Raw genomic sequence first — 21,851 nt, forward strand, 5'->3', positions numbered from 1 at the left:
ATGGTTTTGACGATTCACAAGGATAAGAACACATACACCATAAAATCTAAGGGTCATAAGGTTTCTCTCCGATTCATGAAAATGATGGTGAGGAAACACTTCCACCAAGTAGATTTGAAGCAGATCGCAAAAGGTCTAAACAATTGAGACTATGATTACGGCATCCCTTTTCATAGTTCTGAAATTGTTTAGACACACATGCATGCTATCTAAAGAAAGGTGTATGATTTTGATAAAGTTTTATCAAAGCATCTCGTATCAGAAATCTGAACTTTGGTAAGAAAGTCAATAAACTATTGATTTCTAGAAGTCCAGCTGATTTCTGAGTACATGTCAAAGCTAGTGGGAGCATAAGTGTTATGTTAATAATCATCATGTTAGTGGGAGCATGATAATTATTGTTAGTGTTGCAAGTTAGCAATGTTAATTATAGAAAACAAAAATTTCAATTCCTGAGGCTGCAGGGATTGAAAAAGTTGTTTTGCTATAATTAAGGGAGAGGATATACTTCATTTCAGTTCTAAAGGCTTAGATTGAGACCTTAATCATCTTTAGTCAAGAATATATATATGAATTTCATGTTGGATTGGTTCAACTTAAGGAAATTCTATATATTGCGTTCTCAAAATTCGATTATGATTACGGCATCCCTCTTCATAGTCAAATTTTGAAAACATGGCAAATAAAAATATTGTAGCAAAAGACTGGTCTAGAATCATGTCTTTATGTGAGACATCATGAATCGTGTACCATTTGCTTTGGGTACAGGATCGATTGTATGTGCTATAATATTTGTCATTTCTAAATTTTTCCAAATGCCCAGAGGCATTAAGAAGGGAAAAGGTCTAGAATTGGATATGACTAAAATGATTAAGCAATTGTCGAGGACAATCTGAGGTTTACCAAAGATTGGTTGCTCAGGGACAGTTGGAAGTATAGTGCTAATTTTGGAAGGACCATATTGACATATTCTGGAAAGAGGCATCTCTTATTCAGAAGTGATAGTCAAAATGAGAATATGGAGTTGTCTCCATAGGTGGAAGTTATCTGTGTAAGATTAGAAAACTTAATGCAAGAAGCATGTCCAAAGCAATGTACTTTGAATATGAGACTTAGTTTCCATGGAGTTGATCTCCATTGGAATACCTTATAATGACTGTTGACAAGTCTTTGTGACTTTGTACATATTCATTACAGGAGGGTCAGTACATATAAGTTTAAAATCTAAACAGATTTCGATAAATGATAGGAATTTGAAATTCAAACATTTTTCGATAAGGATTTGGGAGTGTGAAATTAGAATCATTGAAATTATGTTCAATTGGTTTATTTCACAAAGTAAGGATCATAGACAAATATAGAGGGCATACTTGGTGTATGGCAAAGCTATTGTTTAAGAAAAACATAGTGTACATGCTTGGAGCATGGGACAACTAGTGTTTTTAATTCAAGTATAAAGTTGATAAAACCGAAACAATGAATAATGAGTAATCAGTATGGTGATAAATAAAAGTGTTTATTTATATTCATAGGGTTTGATACCATATTTGATTCATTTATTCTTGTGTTTCACTTTGCATGTTTTGACTTCCAGAATAACTAGTCGCTCTTCCTGAATGATTAAGTTATTCAAACCATCCACAGTCGGTCATATGTTGGAAGTAGATATGAATCAAGACTGTCATGGGTTGGTTTGTAGAGGTCCAAGTTGGTGGACAAAGTGGTGCTACAACACTCATGAGTGCTCATAAGTTCTGAGTATTGGATTCAACCCACGCTCATTTGAATCACTTCATGGATTTTATCACGAGTGAATCATGAGACGATAATATCTTATATTCTTCAAACCTAGAGATATGAGTTGTTACTATGAGTTGGTTATACATTGATTGCACTAAAACGCATTGGTAACTCGATGTTATAAAACGTGTCTTTGTGTATGATTCAACAAGTAGTAGAACAAGCCATATGAGTCGAAGTTTATCCATTCCTTTTACCCTTAAAGGGATAAATGCGATATCTGTGGGCCCCTCGATGATTTAGTGATGACACCCTAAGTGCTTGGCCAAGCCTGGATTGATTTGATTTGTTCAATTAGTCGGTCGTCATAAATCGGAAATCGGGAAACAACAAATGGACAGAGAGAATGATTATAATCCATGTCTCAGTCCATATGATATCTAGAATGGAGGAATATATGATCCCTTATCTAATGGACGCGTCATTGATTTGTTCAGAGTTCGACAACGGCTTTAAGAGCTACGATTGCTAGTCGGGTTATGAAGTCGTACTTGCAATAATAGTTTTAGACTTATCCAAGTGGGAGACTGTTGGATTAGATGTCTAAGCCCATAACTATTATTGGTATGTACTTGACCCGAGAGTGGCATGGTCCATTTTGGTTGCATATCATCAGGACAATTTGTTAGGATGGACTTTTGAGAGAAGGTTATTTATGGTTTATTAATATATTATAAGTTATAATATATTAATATGAAATCATATGTTTTAATTAGTATTGATCAAGAATTAATTTGGAATTAATTTAGTGATCAAAAGAGACTAATTAAATCTATGGGGACTAATTATGATAATTAGTTATATTTATATGTGTTGGGCTTATGATCCATGTTGGAGCAAGTTTACGTATGGATACATAAAGAGTTGGGCCACATGAACCATGGATCATAAAACCCATGGGTATGGATTATGGGTTATACCCATGACCCTTGGAATCCTACATATAAATAGGTTACTCCATAGCCAAAATCACCACTTCTTTTCTTAGAGAAATATGGAGGTGTTTTGGTGCATGGAATTCTCTCTCAAGAGCCACCTTTGTCCTAGGTGTGTTGTGATTCCATTTGAGGCATTTCATACTATTGGTGCTATGCTCTTAAGGCCAAATACATCAAGACTTCAAGCCACATAAAAGGTATGTTTCCCTAACTAGTATATTATATGGTTTATGTCAAATGCATGCTAGTTATGGGTTTAATGCCTTGGAAACCATTTGCATGTATAATTAGTAAAAACATAGATCCAAGGTATTTAGGGTTGTATGTGCACCATAGGATGTTGTATTATACCAAAATCCAACATTTTCACCCAAGGTATCTTCAAAATCATCATCATCATCTTTTTTTTCTTTTCCCTTTTGCTGACCGAAGCTACATTAACCTTCGGTGCAGCTGTTGATTTGGGTTCGGGAGGAGGTTGAGTATTGACCTTTTCCATTTCCTTTTCTCCCCCTTGTTTCGGCTGGACAGAAATCACCGAAACACCCTCTATCCGACTTAGGATATCCAACGCAGGTCTGAGTTTCTCAGCTAAATGGCGTCTAATGGATATTGTCAAAATAGAGTCGTGGGCGTCAAGAAGATGTAACAGAATGGAATGAACGCCATCCACGGAGCTTCTAATCACTTCTCTTTCAGACTTTAAATCATTAAGCTCAGTGGTTGCAGAACGAAGCTTAAGATTTTGAATTTTGAGCTGAGAAGTTCGTTTGTCAAGCTCATCAATAATTCGATTTTCAACAGCCAGTTCGGCTTCCAGCTGAGTCAGACGCTCCTTGACATTATCATGAAGATTTTCATTGGCAGCTTCAATGGCCTGTCGAGCGGCTTCAAGATTAGTCCGTTCGGTTTCAAGAGAACGCTGGAGATCTTCAACCGAAGCATTTACAGTATGAGCGTTCTTTTGAGCAGCAGCCTGCAATGAATCGAGGAATAACTGAGCTTCAGAAAGTAGTTTTTCGACTTTTGCGGTCGCATCTTTGCATTCTTTTGTTGAGGCCTCAACAGCAAGCAAGGCCTTCTGACATTGGGAGGTGGAAGCATCAATGGCCTTTGCTGTGGCGGAGAGAGATACATCATGCTCTTTGACAACAGAAGAAAATAATGCTTTTAGAGCAACTTCAGAGTAAGCACCAGTTGACGTGGAAGAAAGAAGTTGATCGAGTTTGTCAGTAACCGTCTTTAGATGGCACTTGGTAACAGGGGCATCGTCATCATCATCACTTTGAACACGGTAGGGACTAAAGTAAGTGGAATCAAACTCCAAGTCCTCACCACCAAGAACAATGTTGGTTTCGGTAGATGGGGTAGGTGATGGTCGTTTGGTAGTTACCGGAGGTTCGGTAGTGACCGCGGGTTCGGGTGCTGAAGGATGAGTAACAATAATGTTGGTGGTGTGAAATGTAGCAATGGAAGAAAGCATGGAGTCTGCCATAGTAGGAACATGAAAACGATCCATTATCCACTAAGTGATAACAGTCCAAAATCGAGCACAAGAGATTTCGGTGTGGCGAGAAGAAGATGATAAGCTCTGAATCAGTTGAAGCCACAAAACCATTCCATAATCTAGATTTAGACCATAGTACACACCATAAAATAGACTCATGAAGGACTTACTCGCACCGTCAGAACCAGCACTACGTTCAGAAAGCCCTTTGAAGAGTAGAGTAAAAAGGCCATTCCATTGAGGAGGAAGGCAGGACTTTTTGAACCTTGTCACAGTGGATAGGGTTTCAGTGTAACCCATGTTGTAGAACATCGAGAAGAGTTAACCTGTGGTGATAGAATCAGGATTAACCATGGAGTCTTTATATGCAAGCCCTAGAAGAGTGCAGAAACGATTCTTGGAGATTGAGGCTTTTTGGTTAAGAATATCAAAGAAAATTTTGTCTGCCCCTTTGTCATATGTTGCAGAAGAATAAATTTGAGAGAGACAGGACATTGGAACAACTTCGACTGTGGTTAGGGCTTTGGCGAGTGGGGAATATTTCAGGCATTCCACCACTTAATACATGTACATATCGTAGAGTAAAGGGGAAAGATCGATCAGCAGGTTCTGATTAGGTTTGATTGCAGGAAGAGTGGAACGAGCAGTAGTTTCTTAAACTGAGGATGATTTTGCCATTGATGAAGCTTGTTGAGGAAGAAGATGAACAGTGAGAAATTGATCGCCTGTTTTTGCTCTAGTGAACAGAAGTGTGATAAGGAACAGTCGCACTGAAATTAGACCTTATATACGATCTTGGAGAGAGAAAAATCGTAAGTGATGATTGCTGAAATCTTGGAAACAACTGCTGAAAAGGCGTGATTTTGACAGCTTGCAACCCCGATAAAGTAGAGATGACGCATGCTGAGTAATTCAAATTCTGGCGCCTTCGAATCTTATCCATAATTCAAATCGTCAAGAGTTTAAACTTCCTGCTGAGTCATCGGATGAGTCTTCATTAAAATGCGATTACCATTATAATTCAATGACGTTACACCAAACCGTCGCTTTTAATTTTGAAACCATCTGCATTAACTTGTTAAGAACTGAACAAGACCTCTTTAAGAATATAGAATGTGTGTGCATAAGGGTGTAAATGAGAAAGAAATAAAGCAAAGTCTTTGTGGGAAATTATGATGTCTATTAAGACATAAAGCTATTGATCCCGGGCATGAATCTCTTCCTTCAAAGTCAAGAGAGACTTCAAAGTGCTTGTGTGGCTTCCCGTTGAATAACGATCAAGTACTTGCTAAGAAGCATTGAAAGGCATCTTTTTAATTAAAGCTATAAAGGGTGGCTTTCGCTTCAATTCATGATTTCGATACTTGATATAAGACCGAAACATAACGAAGTACTTGTGAGGCCAATGTAGCCGTTTGAACAAGTAGATAGGAAACATATTCAGTGACTTGTTGAAAAGTTTTGGACAGGAAATCTCAGAAAAAAAAACTGGATCCTTTGGGAAGAAAGAGTCTTGGTGAGAAACAATTTCATAAGGATCTCGCAAAAAGAAAGTTGGAGATTTCAAAAGATAGCATATAATAGTTAGAAGGTTGAAGAGATCGCCGTCAATTCATTATGGGAGTTGGGTTTTGGGTTTCACTTAATTCGTGGTGAACGAAACTAAGATCATCAACACAGAAACAGTGTAACCATAAACCTCAGTGGTTATTGCTGAGAGCCTCAAGGGTTACAAAATATGAAGCGAACATGGATGGAGAAAAATAAGGTGGGTAAGAGAACCGAATGTGCCTCTGTTACAAAAGATTGAAAAACAGAAAACTCTTGACTCAATGAGAGAAGAGTAAGGCAGCTCATGATTAGAGTAGATTTGACAGCCTGATTGGTGAGACAAGATTTGTACGTATCAAGTCATTAAGGCTTTACTCAAAATCGTTCGAGGCTTTGGTCAACATACAACAGCATGCTTCTAGGGACACTTAGCTAGTACATAGTTTGAGATTGATACCTGCCCCAGCTGCACTAGTGAGAGATATTCTTGTACATAGAGAAACGAAAGAGAATATTTTTGGATTTTATAAAATATACTGAAAAAGAATTAAAAACAGAAAGAAAATATTTTTGAATTTTATAAAACATAGAAGAAATGCATAAAGGAAGTTGCTGGAAAAGAGTATACATACTATACAACCGAAACCATAAGATAGAAATTAGAGGCGACACGAGCCCAGTGAAACCGAACCCGAAATGGACCGAGCGTTCGGGGTATTTCGGTTCCCAGAAATGTACCGAACCCAAAATGGACCGAACGTTCGCTCTATTTCGCTTCTAACTTTTATTGAAACATTGGAGATTTTGGTACGGATTTAGCTTCCATCATTCCGAAGCCTTGCAGTATTTTATTAAAACTTGCTTCAGGCAAGGCCTTAGTGAAGTTGTCAGCCAACTGATCAGTGGTTCTTACAAAATGAATTTCAACGTTACCATCTTCTACATGATCTTTGATAAAATGATACCTCAGTGTTATGTGTTTCGTCTTTGAGTGTTGCACTGGGTTGTGACAAATCCTAATTGCGCTTTCAGAATCACAACATAGAGGGATTTTCTTCATATTCAGGCCGAAGTCACGAAGTTGAATTTGTATCCAGATGACCTGAGATGTGCATGATGCTGCGGCAATGTATTCTGCTTCCGCAGTGGAGAGAGATACACATGTTTGTTTCTTCGATTGCCAGCTTACGAGTTTTCCATCCAGAAATTGACATCCTCCAGTGGTACTCTTCCTGTCGAGTCCACATCCTCCAAGATCAGCATCTGAAAATGCTTGAACTAAGAACCCTGATTTTGGCTGGGTACCACAACCCGAGAGACGTAGTCCGTTTTAGATACCGAAAGATGTTCTTTACTGCCAATAGATAAGGTTCGCGTGGATTTGCTTGAAACATGGCACAATAACAAACAGAGAACATTATATATGGCCGACTAGCAGTTAGATACATTAGAGGCCCAATCATCTGACGATAAAGGGTCATGTCAGCGGCCGGTTTGTCCAGGGAAGGTGTCAGCTTTATGTCGAACGCCGTAGGAACCTTCACTTTCGAATCTCCCAACATTCCAAACTTGGCAAACAATGTCTTCGTGTAAGCCTCTTGATTAATGAAAATGCCTTCGGGTCCCTGTCTTATATTTAGACCAAGGAAAAAGTTAATAGGACCCATTGAGCTCATTTCAAATTTAGTTTCCATCAGCTTTCGGAACTCAGCAGTTAAGCTTGGATTTGTGGAGCCGAAGATGATGTCACCAACGTAAATTTGAACGACCATTAGGTGGTTACCCTCTTTCTTACGAAAGAAGGTTGGGTCAACCGAACCTTGTTTAAATTTGGACATTTTCAAAAATCTTGTTAGAGTCTCATACCAGGCCCGTGGAGCTTGCTTGAGACCATAGACCGCCTTGTCCAGAATGTAGCAGTGATCTGGATAGTTTACGTTCACAAAGCCCGGTGGTTGCTCTACATACACAGTTTCTTCCAGTTCTTCGTTTAAGAAGGCACACTTTACATCCATTTGAAAGAATTCAAAGTTTTTGTGTGCAGCATAGGCGAGAAAAATGCGAACCGATTCTAGCCTCGCCACTGGAGCGAAGGTCTCTTCATAATCTATCCCTTCTTCTTGACAATAGCCTTTCACAATCAACCTCGCCTTGTTTCGTATCACATTCCCTTCCTTGTCCATCTTATTTCTGAACACCCATTTTAATCCAACCACAGAAGCATCCTTTGGTGTTGGAATCAGTCTCTACACTTTATTTCGTTCGAATTCATGAAGTTCGTCCTGCATTGCCTGTACCCAATCAGAATGATCAAGTGCAGTCTTGACTGTCTTCGGTTCGACTTTTGAGACGAAAGAATTGAACATACAAAATTCTACTTTTGAAAAGAGTGTTGTTCGTTTCTCTTTTAATTGAGATCGTGTAAGAACTTTTTCTGTGGAATCACCAATGACTTGTGATTAGGGATGATCTTTGGTCCATTTGATGAGTGGAGGATAATTAGGATCAAACGAAGGATCCAGTTCAGCGTTCACTTCTACTTCAAACTCCGACTGAGTGTCATCATCATTAATGTTCACATTCTCCCCCTCGAACGATGATACATCCTCTGTTGCAAGATTAGAATCTTTCACTTCGAAAGATGAGACTTCCTCAGTTTCAGGATCAGAATGTTCCATTTGGACTTGAATTTTGGTTGTAGAGTTCTCCCCCTCGAATGTTGGATCTTGGTTGGGAAGATCAGACGAACACTCCCCCTGAGCTTGAGAGCAATCTTTTTGAGGTTCTCGCGTGTCTGGCCTGTTGGATTCCATAGGTTGTTCTTCTTCCATATTCGCTGCAGCATCATCGATTATCTTCTTCAAGTTGTCTACCTTGTTGTCTGCCGCTTTGGATTCAGAAAGAATATTGTATTATATCAATTCGATTCATTTTTCTATTCATATATTTTTTGGATATGGTCATTCGTTTGATGTTGACAATTCTATTTCCTTGTTTTAGCCCATTGATTTGCTCTTTGAACTGTTACTAAGCCCAATTTCTTCTGATTATTGTTCATGTGTTTTAAGCCCACCTATATTGATATTTGTTCATTGAATAAACCCATATGTCGTTCTTTGACGCCGCACGTTCAGATTCACGCATCGGCACGTCACAAATCTGTGAATTTTGTATCTCGATTTCGCAAGTCATTCTCATACTCTGATTGAATTCATGATTCATGACTCTATTTAATCATTTGTTATCAATTTCTGTTCTTGAGTCAAAGTTTCTAAATAGTTTCATTCTCAAAGTCGATTTTGATTTTATTTGATTATGGTGTTTGAATTAATTTGCTTAATCTGTTCCACATATTGATTGGGTGTTTATCCAATCGAAATTTCGAGTGGCCATACCAAATTCTCCCCCGATTTATAATCAAAAATGTGATTATAAAGCCTTCAAATGGTCATGAGAATGATCTTGAATGGATAAAAATTTACTAAGCTCCCCCGCGACAAAATGATATACACAATGAAGTATAAGATCCGAAAAAGTCGTGAAAATTTAACGTTATTGCGAAAAACGACTTTCCGAACCGCCAAGACTTGATGGAATCCATAATTTTCTGTTCGCAAAAAAAATATATGCATTAAAGAATTCAAAACTGTTCACCAGCCCTCAAATTTGTAAACTTTTCTGAATATAGTGCAGAAACTGTCACTTGCTGAAAGACAGGGGCTGGAATGGTAATTTTGCATCAATATACCCCTTTATATGTAACAAAATCTGGAAATGGTCCAAAACTGCCAAGGCATGAAAAGTATAGGGACCAGATCGTCAAATTCTTGAAGTGGCAGGGACCAAGAATGAAACATTAAGTCATCTTCCCCATTTATATTCAGATGAATGCACACAGCAACTGGAACATGATTTCAAGCGAAACCACAAATATGATTTCATTCAATTCCATTAATTCCAAGCATAAAGACGCTAATCTGAGTCACTTTTGTTTCAAGCACAAACAACCGAACCTAGGTTCGCTCCAGGTTCATTGAACCGAAACCATGTTCGGTCCGAGCACATGTTCGCTTTCGGTTCATCCCCCTTTCGTTCCATTACTTTTTTTCCAAGTGCTTTCGTTCCAAGAGCTACCAACCGAACTCAATTTTGTTCCAGGGCAAACAAACAAACCCAATCATAGGTTCGCTTTCGGTCCTCTCCTTTTTCATTCCAAGCACAATCACACGAACTCATTCACAGCTTCGTTTTGAGCAATAACGAGTGCGAGCTGAACATTCCAGGTAAGAGAGATTCACAACAATTTTGACTTTTCAATTTTGACTTTTCAATTTTGACCAACAGTTTGTCCAGATGAGATCGATTCGTTCTTCATGCGTTCCAATCTTGACTTTGAGGTACGACCATACATCCGATTTAAGCCCCAACATTTCAAGCACAGGCTCGTTTTTTGTTTCTAGCACAAACACGTGAACACTAAATCGTCCCAGGTTCGTCGATTATACCCCAAAGAGAATCCACAAAAACGAATCTAATTAGAGGCGAACGTTCGCAGGTTTAGCGTTCGCTCATTATTCACCCTGAACCACAGTCAATTTTGACTTTATCCTTTGACCCATCGAGTTTGAATCGGAAGCCAGAGTCCAGAATCACGATAAACAACAAAGAGACCGACTAACATTAGCAAATCGATTCAGCCTTCATATCTGATTACACTCATAAATGAGTGCACCGCTCATAAATCTATAACTCCAATTTTGACTTTTCTGTTTGACCACTCAAATTGAGATTCAACACAGTTCATCATATGACCCCAAAAATTACGTTCAACCAACACCAAGTCAATACTTCACAGATCGATTTCATTCAGAGATCATCAATATTTTTAATGTTCAACAAGAAACGAATGAAATCATATCAATAGAAAGAACGGGAACAAGAAAATCGATGAAAATTATGAACTTGGATAGAATCAAACAGAAATCAATTCATCATAATTGATGAAGACAAATCAATATCCTTTAGTCGATAATGATATAAGCAGCAATTATTAACCTTGATTGACCTTGAGAGAACAAACAACTGGATGAACTGAGTAATAGTAATCGATACATAAAGCAAATGACGCACACAGGAACTCGAATATAATATTAGGGACAAAGAAAACCTGGATCGACAATAGACATACGAACCATGAACAATGACGGAATAATTGGGCCAAAACAAAAGAAATTAATCCACGAAGCAACCAATTTATTTTGGACAAAACAATTGATCAAGATCAGATCAAAAATACGAGCATGAAACAGATTGGATTAAAAGAAAATTACCCCGATGAACAGTAAATGAACAATAACTGCATACATAAGTCTCTATGAACAGTAGATCAAAAAAAAACTTGATTCCAAACCACCGGAACACCAAAATCTTCAATAACTTGTGCAGAAAATCATCAAATCAAGATCCGATACTTCAAAAATCAATAGATTTTCAAAGACCCGCTCTAATACCACTTGTTGGGATTAAAACCCTAATTGAGATTTGATGAACAAGATGCGGAAAATAAGAACAAACACAAATATGAAGATTAGGTCGAATGATCACTCGATTTATTCAAACAGGAGGAATAAATTACACTTTCGGCATAGACTAAAGAATCTAACACTACATAGGAAACCTCACGTGGCGGCTACATTTTGCCTCACTCTTAACCCTAATAATGAATAATACATCAAGGGGGCCCATTGCCATTATCCATGGAGTGCTTTGAAACCCTACAGAAACTTTAATTCCAAACCCTAGAATTTAAAAAGTTTAAAATTCAACCCTTACACTATTATAATATTAAAAGATTAATACTTATATATATATATATATATATATATATATATATATATATATATGTGTGTGTATAAGACAAGTCAGTCTTACCGTTAGTAGGCCTCATTCACGAAGCCAATCTATAAGGGGAGTATAAGGAAACTGCCTATAAAATGGTGGTTGAATAGGTGTCCACTCTCACCCACCGGTTCCTTGATTGGTGGAGGGTCGTTAGCGGAACGGGTAGGATAGTACATTAATTCTCATTAAAACGTATAATGATAATTATAAAGTAATTAAATGTTTTACAAATTCCCAATCTTATTTACTTTAGGAAAAATGTGAAAATGATGCTATTCAATTAAATTGCACTTTGCACCTTGCCAAGTCGTTAGTAGAGCGTGTATGGTTAACCGGCACACTAATTTGGGACTAGCAAGGGTGGCAAACGGTAGCTTTTTGTTTATCATAGATTAATCGAGTGTGTGTGGTTTACCGACACATTGATTAGGCGATAAATGACACCGAGAGTATCAAGCACATTTGTGTGGTTATTCACACATTGTTTGTGATCCTCTGTATCCCAGTCACAAACTTGTAGGGCATAATCGAGATTTAAACATGCCGTTGAAAATTTCAATGAATCTCAAAAGGATCTAGGAATTTCAATTCATTTAAAAATTAATATTCTTTTTTGTTTTTTCATGGTGGAAATTAGTGAATCATCATTTACCTACCTTCAAATATTTTGCAATTGGATTACGACATCCCTCTTCCGAATTGTAGAATAGTGTGTTGGGTCCTAGCCTTAATATTTCATTTGGGTGTTATATTAAGGATTCTTATATAAATCTAAACTTTGTCTCTTTTCGTTTTCATATGTCTACTCCAAACAAAAACGCTTCAAACTCAAATGCTTCTGGCTCTTTCTCCCTCACGAACTTATGTGGGAGGGTAATCTTTGATGGATCGAACTTCAATGACTTGATTCGAAACATTCGCATTGTCATTCGATATGAGGAAAAGGAATATGTCATCGACAAAGAGCTTAAGGAGATTGATGAGTCTACTGCCACTCCTGAACGTATTGCTGAATATAAGGCTCATGGGAGCGACGCGAAAAAGGTGTCGTGTATCATGATTGCTACCATGACTGCTGAGCTTCAAAAGTCCTATGAGGACTTTTGGCCCCATTAGATGCACCAAGACTTGATGGAGAGGTATTATCAAAGTCCTCGACAGGAAAGGTATGAAATCATTGCCTCCATGATTACAACAAAAATGAAGGATGGAGAGTCCATCACCTCCCACTTGCAAAAGATGCAAAGGTTTGTGGATCGCTTGCTGAAATTGAATGTCAACTTTGATGAAGAGTTGGCCATTGACATTATCCAAAACTCTTTGCCTCCTTGTTATGATCAGTTTCGTATGACTTATCATATGAACAAGGAGGAGGTCACTCTAAGCAAGCTTCAAGGCCTACTGAGAACTGTTGAAAGTAGTTTGAAAGGCAAATATGTTGTTTCTACTCCTACTGCTACTGCCCCAGTCCTGGAAATTGGACATGGGGAAGGGAAGAAGAGGAAGGCTACTTCTAAGATCCCCAAAGGAAAGTCTCATGATTGATCCCCTTCTAGTGGAACCAAAGGTGGTTCTGCTACACCCTCCTCCAATCCAAACGAAGCGGAGTGCTTCCATTGTCATCAAAAAGGGCACTGGAAGCAAAGCCATCCCAAATACTTACAGGACATCAAGGATGGGAAGATAAAGCCCACCTTCGCATGTATTTATGCTAATCTGTCTAATAACTCATCACATGCTAATTATTGGGCCCTTGATACAGGATGTGGTTTTCACATTTGTTCTAATTTGCATGGTCTACAAAGAAGTAGGGATGTGGAGCACGAGAAGATGAACTAGATCATGGGGAATAGGAAAGCATCACCTGTCACCAAGATTGCAGTTTATTCTTTATTGCTTAGTAGTGGGTTAAATTTAGATTTGAATAATTGTTGCTACTCGTCACATATGGCGGGAAACATTATTTCCTTTCATGGATTGTATAAACAAGGTCTTAGATTTTCGTTTAATAATGAAATTGGTTCTATAAATGCTTTTTAGAATGGTGTTTTTTATTTTGAAGCATTGCCTTGTAATGGTGTATATGAAAATGTGATAGGTGTAGATAACTTAGGAAATAATGTGTTGCAGATTGATTCGTCCAATGGTTTGGACAAAGCATGCTTATGGTATTGTCGTCTTGGACATGTTAACAAGAAGCGCATAGCCCAACACCAAAAGGATGGAGTGTTGAAGTCATTTGATTTAAAGTCGGATGACACATGTGAATCTTGTTTGCTTGGGAAGATGACCAAGTCACCCTTCATTGTTTCTTGTCCAAGGGGTGAGGATTTGTTGGATCTCATACACACCGATGTGTGTTCCGCCACAAGGGATGCTAACCTCTTATATGTGACTTTTGCCAATGATTATAGTAGATATGGGTATATCTATTTAATCAAGCATAAGTCAGAAACCTTTGAAAAGTTCAAGGAGTTTAAACAAGAAGTGGAGAATCAACTGGGCAGGAAGATAAAGATGCTCTGATTCGATCGAGGAGGAGAGTATCTTAGTATTGAGTTCCATGACTATCTTAAGGAATGTGGAATTGTTTCATAACTGACGCCACCTAGGACACCACAGCATAAGGGTATGGCTGAGAGGCACAATCGAACCTTGTTGGACATGGTTCGTTCCATGATGAGTCGAGCTTCGTTACCTACCTCATTCTAGGGGTATGCCTTAGAGACTCCCACCCATATCCTTAATCTAGTCCCAACTAAGAAGGTTGCCAAAAAACCTCACAAAATGTGCATGTGGAAGGTTCCCTCGTTAAAACATATAGAGGTTTGGCGTTGCGAGGCTTTCGTAAGACGAGAGACTCGTCACAAGCTCGAATCTCATAGTGAGCGTTGTATTTTCATCGGCTATCCACAGAAGTCCTTTAGGTATCTCTTTTACAGACCGTGGGAGGCAAATTGACAGTGGGAGGTAAATTGACCTTGAAGAGCTTCAAGAGTTTAGTGATGAAGGAACTTCAAACACTAGCGATCAACCCAAGGAGGAACTTGTTGTTGAATCAATTGACGAGTCCTTACCTCTGAGGCGATTCAGTAGAGTTAGTTTTACACCTGTGTTATATGGTTTTCAAATAACAAGTGAAGGTGATACATTTATCAGTGATAGAACACTGGTAAATTTGGATGAACCTAACAACTACAAGGAAGCCATGGCAGGCCCCGAGTCTGCAAAATGAAAAGAGGCTATGGACAGCGAGATTCAGTCTATGTATGAAAACCAATTTTGGAACTTGGTTAACAATGTACCAGGTTGTAAGATGGTCGGGTGCAAGTGGATCTTCAAGAAGAAGACCGACCTGGATGGGAAAGCACACACATATAAGGCGCGAATGGTTGCAAAGGGCTTTACTCAAACTCATGGAGTTGACTATGACGAGACCTTGTCACCAGTAGCGAAGACTAAATCTATAAGGGTTATGAAAGCCATAGTTGCATTTCATGATTATGAAATATGGAAAATGGATGTCAAAACCGCTTTCCTAAATGGGAAGTTGGTTGAAGAAGTTTACATGAGTCAGCCAGAGGGTTTTGTCAATGCAAAGTACCCTAATAGAGTGTGTAAGCTTAAGAAATCCATTTATGGATTGAAACAAGCATCTCGCAGATGGAAACTTTATTTCGATGAGAAAGTCAAAGGGTTTGGATTTTCGAGACGCAAGGATGAGTCATGTGTGTATGTCAAGGCTAGTGGGAGTATAGTTAGCTTTCTAGTATTGTATGTAGATGACATACTACTCATAGGAAACCACATCCCAACCTTGTAGGAGGTTAAGTCATGGCTCAGGAAGTGTTTCGCTATGAAGGATCTTGGGGAAGCTGCTTACATTCTAGGGATAAGGATATTGAGAAACAGGAGTGAAAGACTAATTGGACTTAGTCAAAGTACCTACTTGGACAAGGTGCTGAAACGGCTCAACATGGAGGATTCCAAGTAAGGTGAATTACCTATCCAGAGCAATACCAAATTAAGTAAGGCTCAGAGTCCGAGAACAAACAAAAAGATAGCAGATATGTGTCAAGTGCCATATGCTTCCGCAGTTGGCTCGATCATGTATGTTATGACATGTACTCGCCCTGATGTGGCCTTTGCTTTGAGCATGGTCAGCATATATCAAGGTAATCCTGGTAGAGCACACTAGACTGCGGTAAGAACATTCTTAAGTACCTGCGGAGGAATAAGGACTCGGTCCTTACCATCGGTGGGAGTGATGACTTGAGAGTGATAGGGTATAGTGACGCCATCTTTCAGACCAATAGAGATAATTTCCAATCTTAGTCGGGCAGGGTATTTACCCTTAATAGAGGAGCAGTAACATGGAAAAGTTCCAAACAGGAGACTGTAGCTGATTCAACATGTGAATCAGAGTACATAGCAGTAAGCGCAACGTCGAAGGAGGCGATGTGGTTGAAGAACTTCATCAGAGACCTTGGAGTTATACCAGCTATAAATGAGCCTATGGAGATTTTCGGTGACAACGAGAGTGAAGTTGCCTTAACCAAGGAACCGAGGGATCATGGCAGATCCAGGCATATCGACAGAAAATATCACTTCATACGACATCGAGTAGAAGAAGGACTCCTCGTAGTAAATAGGATATCGTCAGAGGAGAACCCAGCAGATCCCCTTACAAAGGGACTAAGTAGGGTTAAGCACTTGCAGCATGCAAGGAGTATTGGGCTGAAGGACCATATTAGTTTTAGTGATTAGATAATTGTTTAGAAACTTCTAATAGATAAACTGAAATTGACATTTGATGCTTGAATAAAAGGAGTTTTATTTATGAGTAAAGTTATTATCTTGTGTCAATTGTTTACTATTGTTTCAATTTGCATGTTTCGACTTCCAGAATAATAATATTATTCAAACTATCCACATTCTATCATACTTTGGAAGTATGCTATGAGATTAGACTGTCATGAATTGGCTTGTAGATTGTGTAAAGTGTTTAGACATAACAACAGTTAGATACAACATTCATGAGTGCTCCTGAAATAAGATTTGAGTATTGGATTAAACCCACACTCACATGAATCACTTCATGGAATTTAGCACGAGTGATTGTGAGACGATAATATCGTATAATCTTCAAACCAAGATATATGAGTTGTTGATTATGAGTCGGTTGTTCACTAATAGTGCGAAAACGCATCAGTAACTTCATGTTATAAAACGTGCTATTGTGTATGATTTAACAAGTAATCAGTACAAGCATATATTCTATGAGGATTAAAAGCGATATCTTGGGCCCCTCGATGATTCGGTTTTAACTTATGTGACGGGCCCAGTCAGGACTCAATTGATGTGTTAAATTAAGTTCTATGTCAAAAAAATCAGAAATCGGGAAACAAACTGTTGGACAATAAGTATGACTATGTTCCATGTATTTGTCCGCATGATATCTTGAAGAACAGATGATTATATGATCCCTTATCTAAATGGCGCGTCAGAGTTTGACAGCGGCTTTTGAGAGCTATGATTGCTAATCAGATTTTGAAGTTGCATTTGCAATTACAGTTATTAGACTTATCCATGTGAGAGACTCCTGGATTAGCTGTCTAAGCCTATAACTATAGTTGATATGTACTTGACCCGATAGTAGCATGGTCCATTTTGGGTTGCATTCACCAGAACAATTTGATAGGATGGATATTTGAGAAAGAGGTTATTTGTGATTTATTAATATATTATAAGTATAATATATTAATTTAGAAATCATATTATTTAATTAGTATTGATCAAGAACTAATTTGGAATTAATTTAGTGATCAAAAGAGACTGATTAAATTTACAGAGACTAATTAGGTAATTCATTAATACTTATAGTTTGGACCAATGATCCACGTTGATTAGGGTTGGACTAAACCTATATGAGAGTCCATGAAGGTTTAGTCCAAAGGGCCTTTGAAATGTGAAGAGTCATGGTGAATTAGGGTTTGCATTGTGACAACTTGAAATTTTTTATCTTGTAAAGTCAATTCAATCAACTAGAAGTCAGACTAAATTCCATTGCCTTCTAGCATTGTTAAGGGTCATTCTAAGGAGTTCTAAGCCTAGCACACTTAAGGATTGAGTGTTAGGAAGTATTGACTCGAGATCAGAAGGTTGCACCCGAACCAGAGGACCCAACATTTTATGTTCACGGCCGCAAACCTAGTTCACAGCCGTGAACTCTCTTGTGGTCGTGATCTATCCTCCATATATATAGATTTCCCTCATTTCTTCATCATTATTCACAAACCCAACTCAAGAACTTCCATTCTCTCTCAAGTATCATCAAGAATTACTCCATTTCTCGTCCAAATCGTAAGTGATTCTTCCTTTTATTCCTTAATATCCTTCTTGATCGAGTACAACCTGATGATTTCATCCATGAATTCACCACTTTTGTCTAGATCTTCAAGATCATCATCTTTCACCAAGAACACCAAGAACACACACTTGTTCTTGGTGGCCGTGAACTCCCAAGGAACCCCAACTCGTAAGTGTTTCGTCATGTACCTTGTTATACTTGAAAGACTGCTTGATCCTAGCCTTGATTCTTCATAAATTCATCACCATCTCCATGAGTTTGAGGTGTTCACGGCCGTGAACCCTTCATAGGTCCCTGAACTCTTCATGAACTCATCATGTTGGGCCGTAAACTCCAGTGGGTTGTGAACCATTGTTAATATTGGGCCATGAACTCCAATGGGTCGTGAACCCTTCATAGGGTCGTGAACCCTTCATCCATTTGGCCCATGAACACCTTCCATTTGGCCGTAAACTCCCTTTTGATCAATCACATGTGATTTTAACACTTCATTCCAAGTGTTTCCTAGTCCCTAAGGTAGTTTCCTTGCATGTTAGTTGTTTTAAACACTAATTACATGCCTATATATGCCATTATATGTCATTTGGGACTAGTTTATGTCTCGGGAATTCATTCGTGGAACTTCTGATCCTTACGCGAACCTTCAATTGAATCACCTACATAAGGTGAGTTCATACCCCTATAATCAATCTTTTAAATGTTTTAATTGCTTTTAAAGGGAGAATACAAGTTGAACACAATTATAATTGTGTAAATGTTATTTGTGATAACCATCACATTAAAGGATTTCTTATGCTTTTATAAGTAATCAAATCATTTCAAAAACTCTTTTAAAGTTATGTCACTTTGTTGTTTATAAAACTCTATTTTTAAAGTACAATCATAACTCAGTAGATAAATGAGTATTTTCTTCAAATCAGTAGTAGTTCAAGTAAACACACTAGTAAACTATAATAGGTATAGTTTAGCGGTTCAGTTCATACTATAACTAGTACAGGGAGGAACATACTATAACTAGTACAGGGAGGAGCATACTATAACTATAACAGAAGAACAAATCATGATTTACACACTTATACTATATATTCCCACTAACCTAGGAAGGGAACGTATCATTAACTCATTGTTCTAAACAAAAGATGATAATAAACATGGTATAAGGATATATATATATATATATATATATATATATATATATATATATATATATATATATATATATATATATATATATATGGTGCATCTACAAAGTACCGGAGTTATATATGGGGTACATCTACAAAGTACCAGACAATAATAAATAAATCAAGTAAATATATACAAAACTCGCAACAGTATCGACTGAGGCGTTAAGAGTGCAGGATTTCATTACTTCTAGTAATCATTCAAACAATAGAACAACGCCACATAACTTACTCGTAACATGAATATTTGGTTAGAAGGGGTCTATAATGCTAACTTTATGATTCCTTGGTAGATACATCAGGGATATATATTAATCGGGTCCGACAGACAGTAGGATGTGTGATTTCCGCTTCAATCCGGTTCCTTGTTTGGTTGTGGGCTTAGAGCAGATTCACCCAGCCTACTATCTATTCGATCTTAGCTATATATATTCCATATACACCCAGAAATCATGAGTACCAGGTATGGGTCAGGTCATAGTATACAAATTCAATAAACCGTTTTCTAGTACAAAAACATACTTTTCAGATAGAACATTTAGTAGGCTAAACTTGAAACTTATCAGTAAAAGAGTTTAATTCATTTTATTAAACCAGTATAACTAAAAGAACCTTTGGTGGTTAATTCTATAATACCTTAGTTTATACATCAGGTTATATATAATTAATATCTGATAGGTAGTTGGATGTATGCTTTCCGCCTCATTCCCTATTCCTTGTTTGGTTATGGGCTTAGGGCAGATTCAGACAATTAACTATCCATTCGATATTAGATTATATATAGCTAGTATAAACTAAGTGATTATAGAAGGAACTATTGTGGTTACCATTTTTACTAAAGGAAATAAGGGTTTTTCTTAAAGAATGTTTTCACCAAATATAAAGGAACTATTACAGTTAACTCCGTGAGTACCAAATGAATACACCAGGGTTATATACAGTAAAGATCTAACAAATAATGGGATGTGTGACTTTCGCCTCATTTCCAGTTCCTTGTTTGGTTGTGGGCTTATGGCAGATTCACACAATCAATTGTCTGTTTGATCTGGATTCTATATAACTTGTATCCATTTAGTACACATAGAAGGGATTGTAGAGCCATTTTTACTTATCTCTCATCATATCAGAAGATATAGGATATTCTGGAGGAACAGGCGAACTTTTCTAAAAAGAACTTTCAACCTACTTTACATCACTAAAATACTTATGAACTCGCCAGCTTAAATGATGATCTACGCTTTGAAAATAACTTGTATTCTCAGGAGACTAGTAGACACGTACGCGCTCTGGGATTCAGAAAATGGAGCATAGTAGCTTTTTGTCTTGTTTTGTTATCTACTTGAAGTCAATCTTTTGTGAATCATATTTTGTAAACACTTAAATATTAATGCAATGGTTGCTTGTTACTTTGATTACTATGATGCATGTGTTGTGATACTAAACATGACGTCCTCCGCCCCCGAATGTTTCCGCCGTTCTGGTTTGGGGGTGTGACATGCATGCATGAAACCCTAGGCTATAAAAGTAACTCCTGACTCCCTAAAATTGGTTCATGCATTCTAAAGTAGAAGACTAGCCGATTTGTGCTTCCTAACCTCTCTCTCACAAGCCTCCTCGTGTTTTTTGTGTTTTGTGAACCATTTGAGGCGTCACACTTGGGATGCTAAGCTTTTCAAAGGCCAAGTCATTCAAGCTACATAAAGAGGTAACCATCTAACTAGTTTTTATGGTTTATATATCAAATTTTGTATGCTAGTTAGGCTTCATGCTTTGGAAACAAATATTGCATGTATAAATAGAGAAAACTTAGATCCAAAGCATTAGGGTTGTATATGCACCATAGGGCTGTTATAGTGCTAAAAACCCATCAAAATACATGCTTATGGCATTGCCGTCTAAGGCACATCAAAAAGAAACACATCACCTAACTCCAGAAGCATAGAGTTTTGGAATCGTTTGACCTAAAATCAAACGTTGAATGTCAGTCTTATTTGTAGGGAAAGACTAAGTCACCTTTCACTGGTACTTATGAAAAAGGTAAAGATTTGTTGGCCTTCATCCATATAGATGTGTGTGGTCCTTTCAGATCAGCCACAAGGGATGCTAATTGCAACTACATGATGTTTACTGATGGTTATAGTAGATACGGGTGTATCTACTTCATCAGGCATAAATAAGAAACATTTTAAAATAAAGAATTTAAGCATGACATAGAGAACCAATTGGGCAATAAGATAAAGATTCTCCAATCTGATAGAGGCGTACAATATCTTAGTATCGAGTTCAACGATTATCTAAAGGAATGTATACCTTTTTAACAATTGACACCTCCTAGGACACCACAACTTAATGGTGTGGCTGAGAGACGTAATCGAACCTTCCTAGACATGGTTCGTTCCATGATGGTTTGAGCTTCCCTTCCTATATCGTTCGGGGATATGCTTTAGAGACACCGGGAGATAATCTAAATCTTGCTCCTACGAAGAAAGTTGCTAAAACACCTCATAATACGTGGAAACGGAAACCATCCCTAGTCGCACATATCAACATCTGGGGTTGTGAGGCTCTCATTAGGTACAAGACCCAAGATAAACTAGAAC

Source organism: Lactuca virosa, chromosome 1, assembly GCF_052849685.1.
Source record: "Lactuca virosa cultivar CGN04683 chromosome 1, Lactuca_virosa_CGN04683_v6, whole genome shotgun sequence".
In the NCBI taxonomy this organism is placed as follows: Eukaryota; Viridiplantae; Streptophyta; class Magnoliopsida; order Asterales; family Asteraceae; genus Lactuca; species Lactuca virosa.